At 31.3% G+C, this 13,437-nt stretch overlaps 1 long non-coding RNA gene across 1 annotated transcript; it reads left to right on the forward strand.

Annotated features, from left to right (window-relative positions):
* The first annotated feature begins 9,689 nt into the window (after positions 1-9,689).
* Positions 9,690-13,171, forward strand: LOC139486935 (uncharacterized). Its single transcript, XR_011655689.1, has 3 exons — positions 9,690-9,859; positions 10,124-10,274; positions 12,816-13,171. It is a non-coding gene; the product is annotated as an uncharacterized lncRNA (long non-coding RNA).
* Positions 13,172-13,437: the final 266 nt, after the last annotated feature.

Genomic DNA, 13,437 nt, shown 5'->3' on the forward strand with positions numbered 1-13,437 from the left:
AAAAAAAAAACGGTTTTAATAATACAGGATAATCTTTAAGTTTATACAAATGTAGTAAGAAGAAGTGAAAATTAGAAGATATTTCAAATAATCAAAGCTGGTATATAGACAAGATCCATATTAATATAAAATAACAAAAAGTCATTATAAACAGTATCAACGGGTCGAATTAACAAGAAAATACGATTTGAGAGTACTCGCAGTTACTGACAAGTTAAAAGCCAAAAACAATTAATAATAAAAAATCATGCATCAGAGACTAAAATCAACAATGAGCATGAACAAGATGAAAATGTGCAATATTTGTATAACAAATATCGTCTGCCTAAATCTTACCTCAGTCATATATGATTTTTTTGCTTAAGACTGATTTTTCGACACAAATAGTCGTGACTAAAGGAAATCTTTGACATTTCAAAATAGCATACAGCTAGACCAATCAAAACATTTGAATTGAGACGTGTTACAAATTTACCAATCTCAATTGTTTGTAATTTTTATTCCAAAATGTTGTATGTTAACTTAAAAAATGGTTTATCATGGTTTTAGGAATCAAATACTTGTACATTTCTTTATTTCTGTGAAAATAAATTACTTATGGTGTAATAAAGAAATTTCAAAGTTTATATTTCACTGCCATTTACAAAAAATGTTCAAATTCTCATACGACATTATGGAAGCATGTATTTCGGCAAAATTCCAATGCCTGTTTGTGAATTTTTTTATTTTGTTTTGAATAAGTAGTATTTTTAACATTTTGGAAGCCCAGCGACGATATGACGTAATTTTGATAACCGATAAACTAGATTGTATAGGTGTGCATTACTTGCTACAAACAATCAATTTTCTGAGTCTTACTAAAAAGTAAATTCACAGAAATACTGAACTCAGAGGAAAATCAAATCGGAAAGTCCCAAATCATGCCAAAATCAAATGACAAAACACATCAAAAACGAATGGACAGCAACTGTCATACTCCTGACTTTGTACAGGCATTTTCAAATGTAGAAAATGGTGGGTTAAACCTGGTTTTATAGCGCTAAACTGAAAGAGGACATGATAAATCTCTGTCACTTTTACAAACATCGGTTCAAACAGTTTTGCATTGGTGATAAGCCCGGTTCAAAGTAAATTAGTCCATTGTTTCAGATATTATTGAAAGTGAATGTTCTCCCATCTATTTGTATTGTAGTCCTGTCTTGTAATGTTGTTATTTTAATGTTATATTTAACTTTATCATAAAAGAGGGATGTTTGGTATGCCACAAAACCAGTTTCAACCCACCATTTGTTTTCCTGTACCAAGTCAGGAAAATGGCCATTGTTATATTATAGTTCGTTTCTTTTTTTAATATTGTGTTTCTGTTGTGTCGTAGTTCTATTCTTATATTTGATGTGTTTCCCTCAGTTTAGGTTTGTAACCCGGATTTGTTGTTTTTTTTTTCTCAATCGATTTATGAATTACGAACATCGGTATACTACAGTTGCCTTTATATGATACACCTATGAATGTGAAACAAAATATACCGTAGCAGTTATCGAACAGTTGAAATAAAATAATATGCATGTAATGAAAAAAAAAATGTTTATCTTACATGATCTTGCTACAAAACGAAAACCTATTGACGAGTCTACCTTATCTTTCTGCTATAAAGCTCGGATCATTTTCCGACTAATTATATACTGAATTATTTTGCTAGTGTGTTGTATGTTTGCAAAACATATCAAAGGGACCTTCAAACTCATAAGTCGAAAAAAAAGACAATACAGTGGCAATAAAACTAATCATTATCAAAAGGAAAACGACATTAAACAAAATACAACATAGAACGCCGTAGACTGAGGAACACGAATCCCCAACAAAACCGGTGATTTATGTTTATAGTTTTGGCTGCTGAATCCGTTTATAGTCGCTTTAAAAGGTGTCAGTTTAGGTTATCAACCTAATTTTGTCAATACATCGGAACTAAACAAACACATTTCGTACAGGCAGGAGCTTTTGCTATCTATAAAACCAGGTTTAACACACCATTTTCTGCGTAAAATGCCTGTCCCAAATTAGGAATAAAAATTTGTTTTCCATTCGACATTCTTCTTAGTTGACATAGACAAATGTATGATTTTGTCATGTTTTGGAATTTCCTCTTTTTATATTACGAGTTTACCTTGGAGTTCAGCCTTTTGTTAATGCCTTTTTATGATATTGTGAACATTAAAACATATCATATTAATAAACAGGAAAAAGAAGATGCAAGCATAGATATGTTGCAATGATTCCCGTCTATTCCGTGCAAACAATTACGAAAGCAAAGGAAAATGCTGAATGTAATATGACAGTGTTATCGATTCGAGTATTGTGTTTGAGCTTCTGATTTTGCCATAGGATTAGGGACTTTCCTTTTTGCATTTTCCTTGGAGTTCGTTATTTTTTTATTTTATTTTTCTATATTTAAAGATATAAATAAAGGCAACAGTAGTATACCGCTGTTCCAAACTCATAAATCCATGGACAAAAAACAAAATCGGGTTACCAAACTAAAACTGAGGGAAACGCATTAAATATAAGAGGAGAACAACGACACAACATTAAAATGTAACACACACAGAAACGGACTAAGTATTAGACAAAATCCTGAGAATAACAAATATGACATCAAAATCAAACACATGAATTTGGGATAGATAAGTACCGTGACACGTCTTATAGTAATGTGAATTCACAGTCAAAAATAAGAGAAAAAAAAACGACACAACGGAAACACAACGTTAAAATGTAACACACACAGAAACGAACTATAATATAACAATGGCCATATTCCTAACATGGTACAGGACATTTTTAAAGGAAAAAATGGTGGGTTGAACCTGGTTTTGTGGCATGCCAAACATCCCTCTTTTATGGCCATGTGAAATATAACATTAAAATAACACAACATTAAAGGACTACAATATAAATAAATAGGAGAACATAATAGACAAAGAAACACACGAATAATAGCTAACAAAAGGCAACAAGTTTAAAATTTTAATACGCCAGAAGAGCATTTTGTCCACAAAAGACTTACTAGTGACGCCCAGATACAAAAGTTTAAAAACCGAAGCAAGTACAAAGTTGAACATCATCGAGGACCAAAAGTTCAAAAAAGTTGTGCCAAAAACGGCCAGGGTTTTCTTTAAGGTACAAGAACATCCCTATTATTCAGAATAATGTACACTTTTGCAAACTGTAAATTTTATAAAATGACTATACAAAAGATATATGATAAAACTGAAGTATTCACTAATTACAGGAAACAACCGAAATACACTACATAACCCGACGAAATGCAGCACATCCGAATAAGTTTAAACCTCAACGCAAAGTGACGTCATATTTGAAATTGTAAAAAAATTACAAAAAAATTACGTCACATTAGAATTTGTAAAACAGATCATCAAAAAATGAAAAATGACGTCACATTTGAATGAATAAGATAGAATAAGGATTGATTTAAGATTATATTTGAACTAAATACTGATATTAAATTTAATAACAATGCACATTTCAATACTTATTAATAGCAAACTAAGGTAGCAATTAACTATATTATATGTCCGGTTTGTTTTGAATTTAACTTCAAACGTAAACCATCGTACAGATTACGTTGAACAAAATGAAATTTAGTTAATGAAGGCGGTGATTAATTTTCTTTACCATAACACATGAATATAATAGAAAAGACGTGAACACATTTGACAAAAATCCGATGAGAATTACAAATATAACATTAAACATTTAAACTAAATACATGAATTTGGGATAGATAAGTACCGTAACACGTCTTATAGTAATGCGAATTCACACTCAGCAAAACAGTCACAATGGTAATGAGTCACGTTTGGTAATTAAAAGATTAGACGACGTAATGACAAACCACAATCTACCATGTGGTAAAAATGTCCTTAGCTAGTTTGGTCAAAGACACATCGTATGGATCCACCAATTCCATAAAACCATATATAAATATGATACATGCAACATCTGTGCTTGGTGAAAAACAAACTCCAATTGTATGTCGTGAACATAGTTGTCGACGATATCAATGAGTGTGTAACATGCACTGTTTGTTGTTATACAGAAATCTGCTACTAAGTCTGAAATCAGCAGCGCAAACCCCAGCACTCAGAATTACACTATCAACAGTGACTTTGCTTTATATACTGTTCCCATGACGACAAAATACCTTGGATTTTCTGTATTCTGCATTGAAAGTCAGAACGTAAGGAATTATCAAATAGAATAGTAACAACATCTTACGTGGTATTCTCTGGCTAAGTCTATTTTAAAATACTCGTCTCAGTTTCTAGTTTATTTAGAACTTATCTGGCGTTGTTTGTTTTGTGAGTTTAGCTTTGGTTAAGATATATTAAAAAGAACCGCTTAAACAGTATTTAATATGAATTGAAACTATATCATTTTTTTTTTATCTTCAAACGCGATTTTTCTTCAAAGGATGCAATAAATGATCAATCAATATCTGGATCTTCAAGCAGATATACCTTGTGATATACAACTATATAACAAATCAATTTTACAAATGTACCCTTTTGCCCATGAGATAAATAGTACAGATGAATTTCTTGCAAAGTTATTTTGCCGTTCAATCATAAACCTTACATTATGCACCAAAAGCCTTGCATTATGACTGTTCTCAGCAAATTTATCAAAAAAATGAGTAGAATTAAGAAACTATTATTATTAGTTTTGGAGTATATTATTTCGAATACTGATGTCGAGTTGGTTCAATATTCAACATTAACTTTCAACATTCAAATATGTTTTTATTTTTTTTTTCTTGCATCCATTTTCAACATTCAATATTCGATTTCAACATTCAACATTCGATTTCAAAATTCAACATTCAACATTCAACATTTGTTTTTTTCTTTTTCTTGCATCAATTTTCAACGTGCAACATTCGTTTACACCATTCAACATTCGATTTCAATATTCACCATTCAACATTCGATTTCAATATTTTAAACATTAAACCTTTAATTTTTTTAATTGTTTTTTTATTATTGCATTCGTTTTCAACATTCAACATTCAATTCTCAACTTTCAACATTCGTTTTTAACATTCAACATTCGTTTTCAACATTCAAGATTTGTTTTCAACATTCACTTTTCAACTTTCAACATTCGTTTCCAACATTCAGCATTCGTTTTCAACAATCAACATTCGTTTTCAATATTCAACACTCGTTTTCAACATTCAACATACGCGTTCAACATTCAAAATTCGGGTATAACATTTGATTTTCAACTTTCAAGATTCGTTTTCAACATTCAACATTCGCTTTCAACATTCGATATTCAACTTTCAACATCGTTTTCAACATTCAACATTCGTTTTCAACATTCAACATTCGTTTTCAACATTCGATTTTCCTCATCCAACATTCAATTTTCCTCATCCAACATTCAATTTTCCTCATCCAACATTCGTTATCAACATTCAACATTCGATTATAATAATCGACATTCAACATTCAACATTCAATTTTTTATTTATTTCTTGCATCCATTTTCAACATTCAATATTCGATTTCACCAATCAACATTCGATTTCGTGTTCAACATACAACATCCAATTTTTTTATTATTATTTTTTATTTTTGTTATTGCATCCATTTTCAACATTCAACCTTCGATTTCAACATTGAACATTCGATTTCAATATTCAACATTCGAATTCAACATTAAACATTCGTTTTAAACATTCAACATTCGTTTTCAACATTCAACATTCGTTTTAAACATTCAACATTCGTTTTCAACATGCAACATTCCTTTTCAATATTCAACATTTGATTTTAACATTCAACATTCGTTACCAACATTCGATTTTCAACTTTCAACATTCGTTTTCAACATTCGTTTTCAACATTCGTTTTCAACATTCGTTTTCAACATTTGTTTTCAACATTCGTTTTCAACATTTGTTTTCAACATTCGTTTTTAACATTCGTTTTCAACATTCAACATTCGTTTTCAACATCCGATTCTCAACTATCAACATTCATTTTCAACATTCAATATTCGTTTTCAACATTCGATTTTCAACTTTTAACATTCGTTTTGAAATTTTAACATTTGTTTTGAACATTCGTTTTCAACATTCGTTTTCAACGTTCAACATTCGTTTTTAACATTCAACATTCGTTTTCAGCATTCGTTTTCAACTTTCGACATTCGTTTTCAACATTCAACATTCGTTTTCAACATTCAACATTCGTTTTCGACATTCAATTTTCAACTTTCAAACATTCGTTTTCAACTTTCAATTTTAACATTCAACATTCGTTTTAAACATTAAACATTCGTGAATTCACATTACTATGAGACGTGTCACGGTACTTTTCTATCCCAAATTCATGTATTTGGTTTTGATGTTATATTTGTTATATTTGTTATTCTCATCGGATTTTGTCTAATGATTAGTCCGTTTCTGTGTATGTTACATTTTAATGTTGTGTCGTTGTTCTCTTATATTTAATGCGTTTCCCTCAGTTTTAGTTTGTTACCCCAATTTTGTTTTTGTCCATAGATTTACGAGTTTTGAACAGCGGTATACTACTGATGCCTTTATTCATTAAACATTCGACATTCGTTTTCAACATTCAATTTTCAACTTTCAACATTCGTTTACAATATTCAACATTCGTTTTCAATATTCAACATCCGTTTTTAATATTCAAAATTCGTTTTCAACATTCAACATTCGTTTTCAACATTCAACATTCGTTTTCAACATTCAACATTCGTTTTCAATATTCAACATCCGTTTACAACATTCGATTTACAACATTCAACATTTGTTTTCAACTTTCAACATTCGTTTTCAACATTCAACATTCGTTTTCAACATTCAACATTCGTTTTCAACATTTATTTTCAACTTTTAACATTCGTTATCAACTTTCAACATTCGTTTTTAACATTCAATATTCAACTTTCAACTTTCAACATCCGTTTTCAATTTTAAACATTCGTTTTCAACTTTCAAATTTCAACTTTTGTTTTCAACATTCAATATTCGTTTTCAACTTTAAATATTCGTTTCCAACAGTCAATTTTCAACTTTCCTTTTCAATATTCAACATTCGTTTCTAAACAGAATTGATACTGAAGACTTTGTGTCTGAATAGCACATAATGACAAATTAAGACAAGATGCCTGTCATTCAGTGGTTGTCGTTTGTGTATGTGTTACATATTTTTTTTGTGCATTTTTTTATATAAATAAAGCCGTTTCTTTTCTCATTTGAATTGTTTTACATTGTCATTTCTGGGCCTTTTATAGCTGACTATGAGATTTTGGTTTTGCTCATTGTTGAAGGTCATGTGGTTACCTATACTTGTTTATTTCTGTGTCATTTTAGTCTCTTGTGGAATTATTGACCTTTTTCCAGACTTGAATTTGTAGTTTCCGGTTTACTTTGGAAGTAAATTAAACTGTGCAATCCCATTGGTCAAATTTTTCTGGTTTCTAGTAACTAGTATAATAAAGAGGTAACCAGATGAATTTGACCAATCAGATTGCACTGTTATTTTTGCTTCCTTTGTAAACCGGAAGCTTTGGAACTACAAATCCAATGGTGTTAAAAAAAGGTCAATAATTCCACAAGAGACCAAAATGACACAATAATTCTCATCTGAAGTGTGTTATTCTGTTTGGGGGGTATTCTCAAGGTACGTGAAAGTTGTTTAAGGGTAAAGATAAATCAATTACCGACAGACTAATGTATGTTTATTCGTGAGAGGGGCAAGGGAAAGTAATAAAATATTGGTTGAAGAAATTGAAAATTTCCGTAAGCTACTTTATGATTTTTGTACGGGTATGGACAGTAAACCCCATATTGACAGAAACAAGTGCCTGTGTAACTACAGAATAAAAACGTACATATTGTGTATTTTATAATAATTACAAGAAGATTAATATAGAATTGTGTTTGTAATAATTAATTGTATTATATGATTATCTAGCTTAAAACATAACTGTTGGATAAACAATACCTTGACACGTCTTATAGCAATGGGAATTAATACTCAGCAAAACAGTCGTGTCTGGAAATAGGTTATGTTCAGTATTTGAAAGACCAGACAATAGAAATAGTAAACCACAATTTCAGACTGAACAAATTCATGATAGTCCATAACATTACGGAGCGCCAAAGTATTAAAAAGCGTATTGTCAAAGAACGTATTGTCATTGTTCTCAAAAATTTCATACAGTAGTACCACGACCTAATAAATAAATAGTATGTGTTTCCTTAACTTTTTCTCTGGAATAAGCACTGCTGATATTGGAGGTTTCTACTATTGTTTCATTGTATTTGCAATCCACAACTTGTCGTTTTGTGTTAGCATATACACAATTTCTTAACTAATGAAAGATTGGTTTGAAAAAGGGGAAAACCTTAAATAAACTTTTAAAACACTACCATCATTGGGTCTATCAAAAGTGGTGTCTATTGGAGAAACAGTGTATGGCTGGAAATTACTTGTGGTTTATTGAAATTTTGCATCAACGAAGAAATATGAAAGATGATACTTCTTCGGGAATATTTATGCTATTTTTCATACATTAAAATAGATGAACGTGATATTTAATTTCTCATGAATTAACTTTACATGTTTCACTGTTCAATTTTCCCCATATTAATGATTATTACTTTTGCACAATAAAAAATAACGCCTTCTATATCTGGTAGATTATCTTGTATAAAAATGAATGATCCTTTCAATAAATCAAAAGAAATTTACACCTCTACAATGCATTTCTTTGGACTACTTTTAGTTATCATTATAATATTTTGTGGTATGTAATTTTCAGTGTATTTTAACATTAAGTCTAATTGCATGTGCTGTATATTAAAGCTATTTGTTACTAATTTCATATATTGTTCTTTGATTTGTAATTTTTACCAAAAGAAGTTTTTTTCAATTCCACAGAAAAACTTTATTTTAAAATCTGCTTTTTTATTAACATGATTAACTAAATGTAATATTTGACTTGTAATTTAGTTTTACCTTGTGTTTTAAAACTTCAAACACCTATATAATAAAACTAAGCTATTTAGTTGTTATATTGTGGGGTTATTTTTATTGGTTTATTTTTCAGAATTGTATTTTGGCTTTGGTATACGTAATAGCTTATGCAATGATGCTGCAGCAAGTATTACGGATTGTTCTTTGGAGGCAGGTGTGAGGCAGGATCATTCCGCATTTATTCTTGAAAGTCAACTCTATTTCGATGTGTGCAAAATAAGGTAAGTTAATTTGTGTAAATCACGAAGGAATGTTATGATTTATATGCCTGGTACCTTTAATAACAGAAATAATAAAAATCAAATATTAAAAATATCTTTTTTTATAAAATGTAATCTGATCTTACAAACATTTACCCAAAATGTTATATGTCTAGATATTTAGCTCAAGATTATTCAAATAACAAAACGATTAAAACCCAAAATAGTAATACAGACACTAAAGCAAAAAACGAAGATAATTAACAAAGTGTCAAACTTCGATGAATATTTAAAACATAATTCAAATATTTACTTGCCATTGAAATGAGAACAAAATGCAGTATCATAAAAAAAACATTTTCCAGTCGACATCAAATTACAAATCAGCAATATAAAATCCACCATGATTTTGATATTAATTGAATCATTGCAGTCGTATGACCGAGCTATCCCAATGTTACGAGAATGTAACTGATAGTTGTCCAGAATACCGGGGTGATGGACCACAATTGATGGACAAAACCGCATATCAATCATTTCTAATTGGGACATGCGTACAACAATATGGTAAGTTAGAATAAAGATTGTACACGTTTTTATTAACATACGAATGCTTTGGAATGAAAGAGTTTTTATGGTAGTTGTATGATTTTAGCTTACATGGAAATAAATTCCTCAAGCCAAACTGGCACATTTCAAATTTTAAAACTGTCCTGTGAATCCTGTAAAATCATTTTAAGGATCAGGAGACAAAATTATCATTCGTGTGTTAAAAGTTGAATTATACGAACTATGAAGTAATGTACTGTTGATTAAGCCTTTGTATTTCAGTATTTGAAGAGGGTTTGTTGTGTATTGGAAATAAGCTACCCGATATGACAACATATATCAACCAGAATTGTCTTTCTTCACAGTTCTATTCCGATACTATATGGGATGCATATATAGAAATGGGTGATTGGAATTGGCAAAGGTTTTGTAGGTAAGTTAAATGTTTAATAATGTTAGAAAGTTATACTTCAATATATTTATAACTTGTTGAAGTTTTTACAGCTCTACCTGTTCGTTTGTAACCTTCCTAACTACAGATACAGTTAAGTCGGCCTCATATCTTGACTTCCATCTAGAAATTGACAATGAGGGTCGGTTGAAAACAAAACTTTACGACGAAAAAGATTATTTCATCTTTCCAATTGTGAACTTTCCATTTCTGAGTAGCAAGATTCCAGCAGCATCTGCATACGGGGTATATATCTCCCAATTGATATGATATTCCCGTGCTTGCATTTCCTATCATGAATTTCTTGTTAGAGGGTTGCTGTTCACAAAGGAAGCTATTAAACCAAGAGTTCCAAATTGTGAAGTTGAAATCATCCCTCCGTAAGTTTTACGGACGCCATCACGAGTTGGTTGACCGTTATGGAATAAAAGTTTCACAAATGATATCGGATATGTTCCTTACGTCGTAGCTACAACCCTTTTCCTTTTCATGAATGTGACCTACCGAATTAGACTATTTACCGGATTTGTTATCACATAAGCAACACGACGGGTGCCACATTTGGAACAGGATCTGCTTATCCTTCCGGCGCACCCCTAGTTTTTGGTGGGGTTCGTGTTGCTTATTCCTTGGTTTTCTACGTTGTGTAATGTGAACTTTTGTTTGTCTGATTTTCTTTTTGATTTTTAGCCATGGCGTTGTCCGTTTATTTTCGATTTATGAGTTTGACTGTCCCTCTGTTATCTTTCGTCCCTCTTTCTGAAGATTCGATATCTTCTGGTGAGTTTTATGTGCACGCACATCCCTGGTATTTTTAGTGATGTTTATGTGCACGCACACATCAGACATCTTTAGTGGGTTTTTACAACCACCAAAGGCCCAAGTAACTGCTGATGAATGTTTAGTCATCGAGTGTATTATCATCCCAGTAGTCAGCTACTAGTATTGTATTGACATGAAATACCTTTGATATGTTTATTTTTTGTAAATGTAATGCATACGAAAACAGTTGAATTACAAGAAACAATCAATTTTGTTTGCCGCAGGTAAAGGTTGCTGAAGGTGTATTTGTTACAATTTTTCGAAATGTTTATTTGTTAAAGCTCTACAACTACGTTTTTAATTTTAACCCACAACCTGTTTTGAGTCGAGCACTATTGGTACAAACGAGCCATGATATGCAGACAGGCGCGCATCTGGCGTACAACAATAAAAACCTGGTACCTCTGGTAAATTTTGACGCCTTTTTTGCACATTATCCTATTTATTGTTAGCAATATTTTAAAATCAAATGGGGATAAAACGACAATGTTGAAAAGATACAAACACAGCTAAAAGTATGAAAAAAATGAGGTTTAGATTTAAAAGAAAGTTAAATCGCTCTACATGTTTACTTTGCGGCCCAAAGAGGAACCTCGTTATTTGTTATTATTGGAGAGAACTTGGTTTGAAGTGCTGATGGCAAATCTTAGATACTAATAGTTTTTGATTAATTTATTCACAACTTGTGAACATTTGTGTTGAATTAATCTATCTTTTGTCTAATCATCTCGTACTAGTATTTTAGTTATTTTTGTCGTTGGGTTTCCGTTACTATGGAGTGCATCTCCCATCTTCTGTTATTTAATGTATTAATTAGAGAAACTGTTGGTTCTAAATTCAGCGATTAAAACACCATGGCACACCATCCATCGCCTGTTGGGCCAATACTAGTAATGTTCATATTTAGATATGCATTGTGACCACTTTAATTGAAAACTAAGAGATAACGGTACAGACAAAAACCCATTAATTGAAATGAATTTCATTTCAAGCCTACTGTTACTTCGCTGAATTTAGGGTAGTATTTCATGGTGATCTTCGTTACATTTATGACTTATGAGTTGGAATGTCCCTACTGTATCTTTTACCTCTCGTTAACATTGCGAATACATAGTATCTAGGAGTCATTGAAGAGTAATAGCAAAAACTGGTCAGCCTCGAGTTAGAGGGATGGGTACGGGTGGGGAGTGTAACCCTGTTAACAAGCATGTTATAATTCACACACAGATTGTCATTCTTGAGCATATGCAGGGTTCCCAATAAGGATGTTTATCTAAAGCTATAAAACTCGGTTAAACCCGTCATGTTCTTCGAAAAAATGTCTGTACCAAGTCAGAAATATGAAAGTTGGTGGCTATTCGTTTGATGTGGATTAAATTTTGATTTTTCTATTTGATTAGAGACTTTTCGTGTTTCATTTTCCTCGAAGTTCAGTATTTTTGTGATTTTAGGATTTTCTATAGGTTCTGCATAAAGTCTAACGTTTGTTTTTCTAATTGTTATGGACTACTTTTATGAATTTACCTTGGAGTTCGGTAATTTTGTTAAACTTGTTTATTCATATCACATTAGTATATGTTTTATCTCGATATACATGCAATACTTGCCACTGGATATTTAACACCAATTCATCATCATTATCATCATTTTCTTATAAACTTGAACTTCTGTCTTGTGTGTACATGTTTTGTTTCGTTTCAGCTTGGTTATTCAGGGAATCGAATGTTCTGTCAATAAAACGACTGAGTACGGATGTTCCGATGAGTTTCGTGATTTTCTGATACATTCATCATATGTCCGATTACCAATTGAGTGTCGTGAACTGAATTCAACGAAATTGAAATGGCTTGACATTTATCAGGAAATACCAGAAAGTCTTCCCGAGCGACCAGTCAATAACTCTTCTGCTTTGTCTAGTTATTTCATGACTGGCTATATTTTAGTATTCAGTCTGTTCTTGCTTTCCATATTCAAATACACCAGTGACTGATGTTATGTCATTCTAAAGTATCAGAATTATCGTCCATGTATCCTGTTTAAAATCTTTTTAACATATTTGTTTTTCAAAATATAAGGAAAGACAACCTTAAATTAAACTATGTTTGAAGCGTCTTGTTACTCATAACTATTGTATTATAACATTTAAGATAGTTAATAAAATTAGAAACTAAGGTTCCAATACCGTCAGACATTGAATTAAAGGCTCCTGACTTGGACAGCCACATTCAAAATGTGACGGAGATGAAATAGTTGGATGGCGCAAAACCCTTTCCTATCATGGGACAGTGGTACAACAGCACAAAACATGAACTATAAAATATAA

This window comes from Mytilus edulis, chromosome 8, assembly GCF_963676685.1.
Source record: "Mytilus edulis chromosome 8, xbMytEdul2.2, whole genome shotgun sequence".
Taxonomy (NCBI): Eukaryota; Metazoa; Mollusca; class Bivalvia; order Mytilida; family Mytilidae; genus Mytilus; species Mytilus edulis.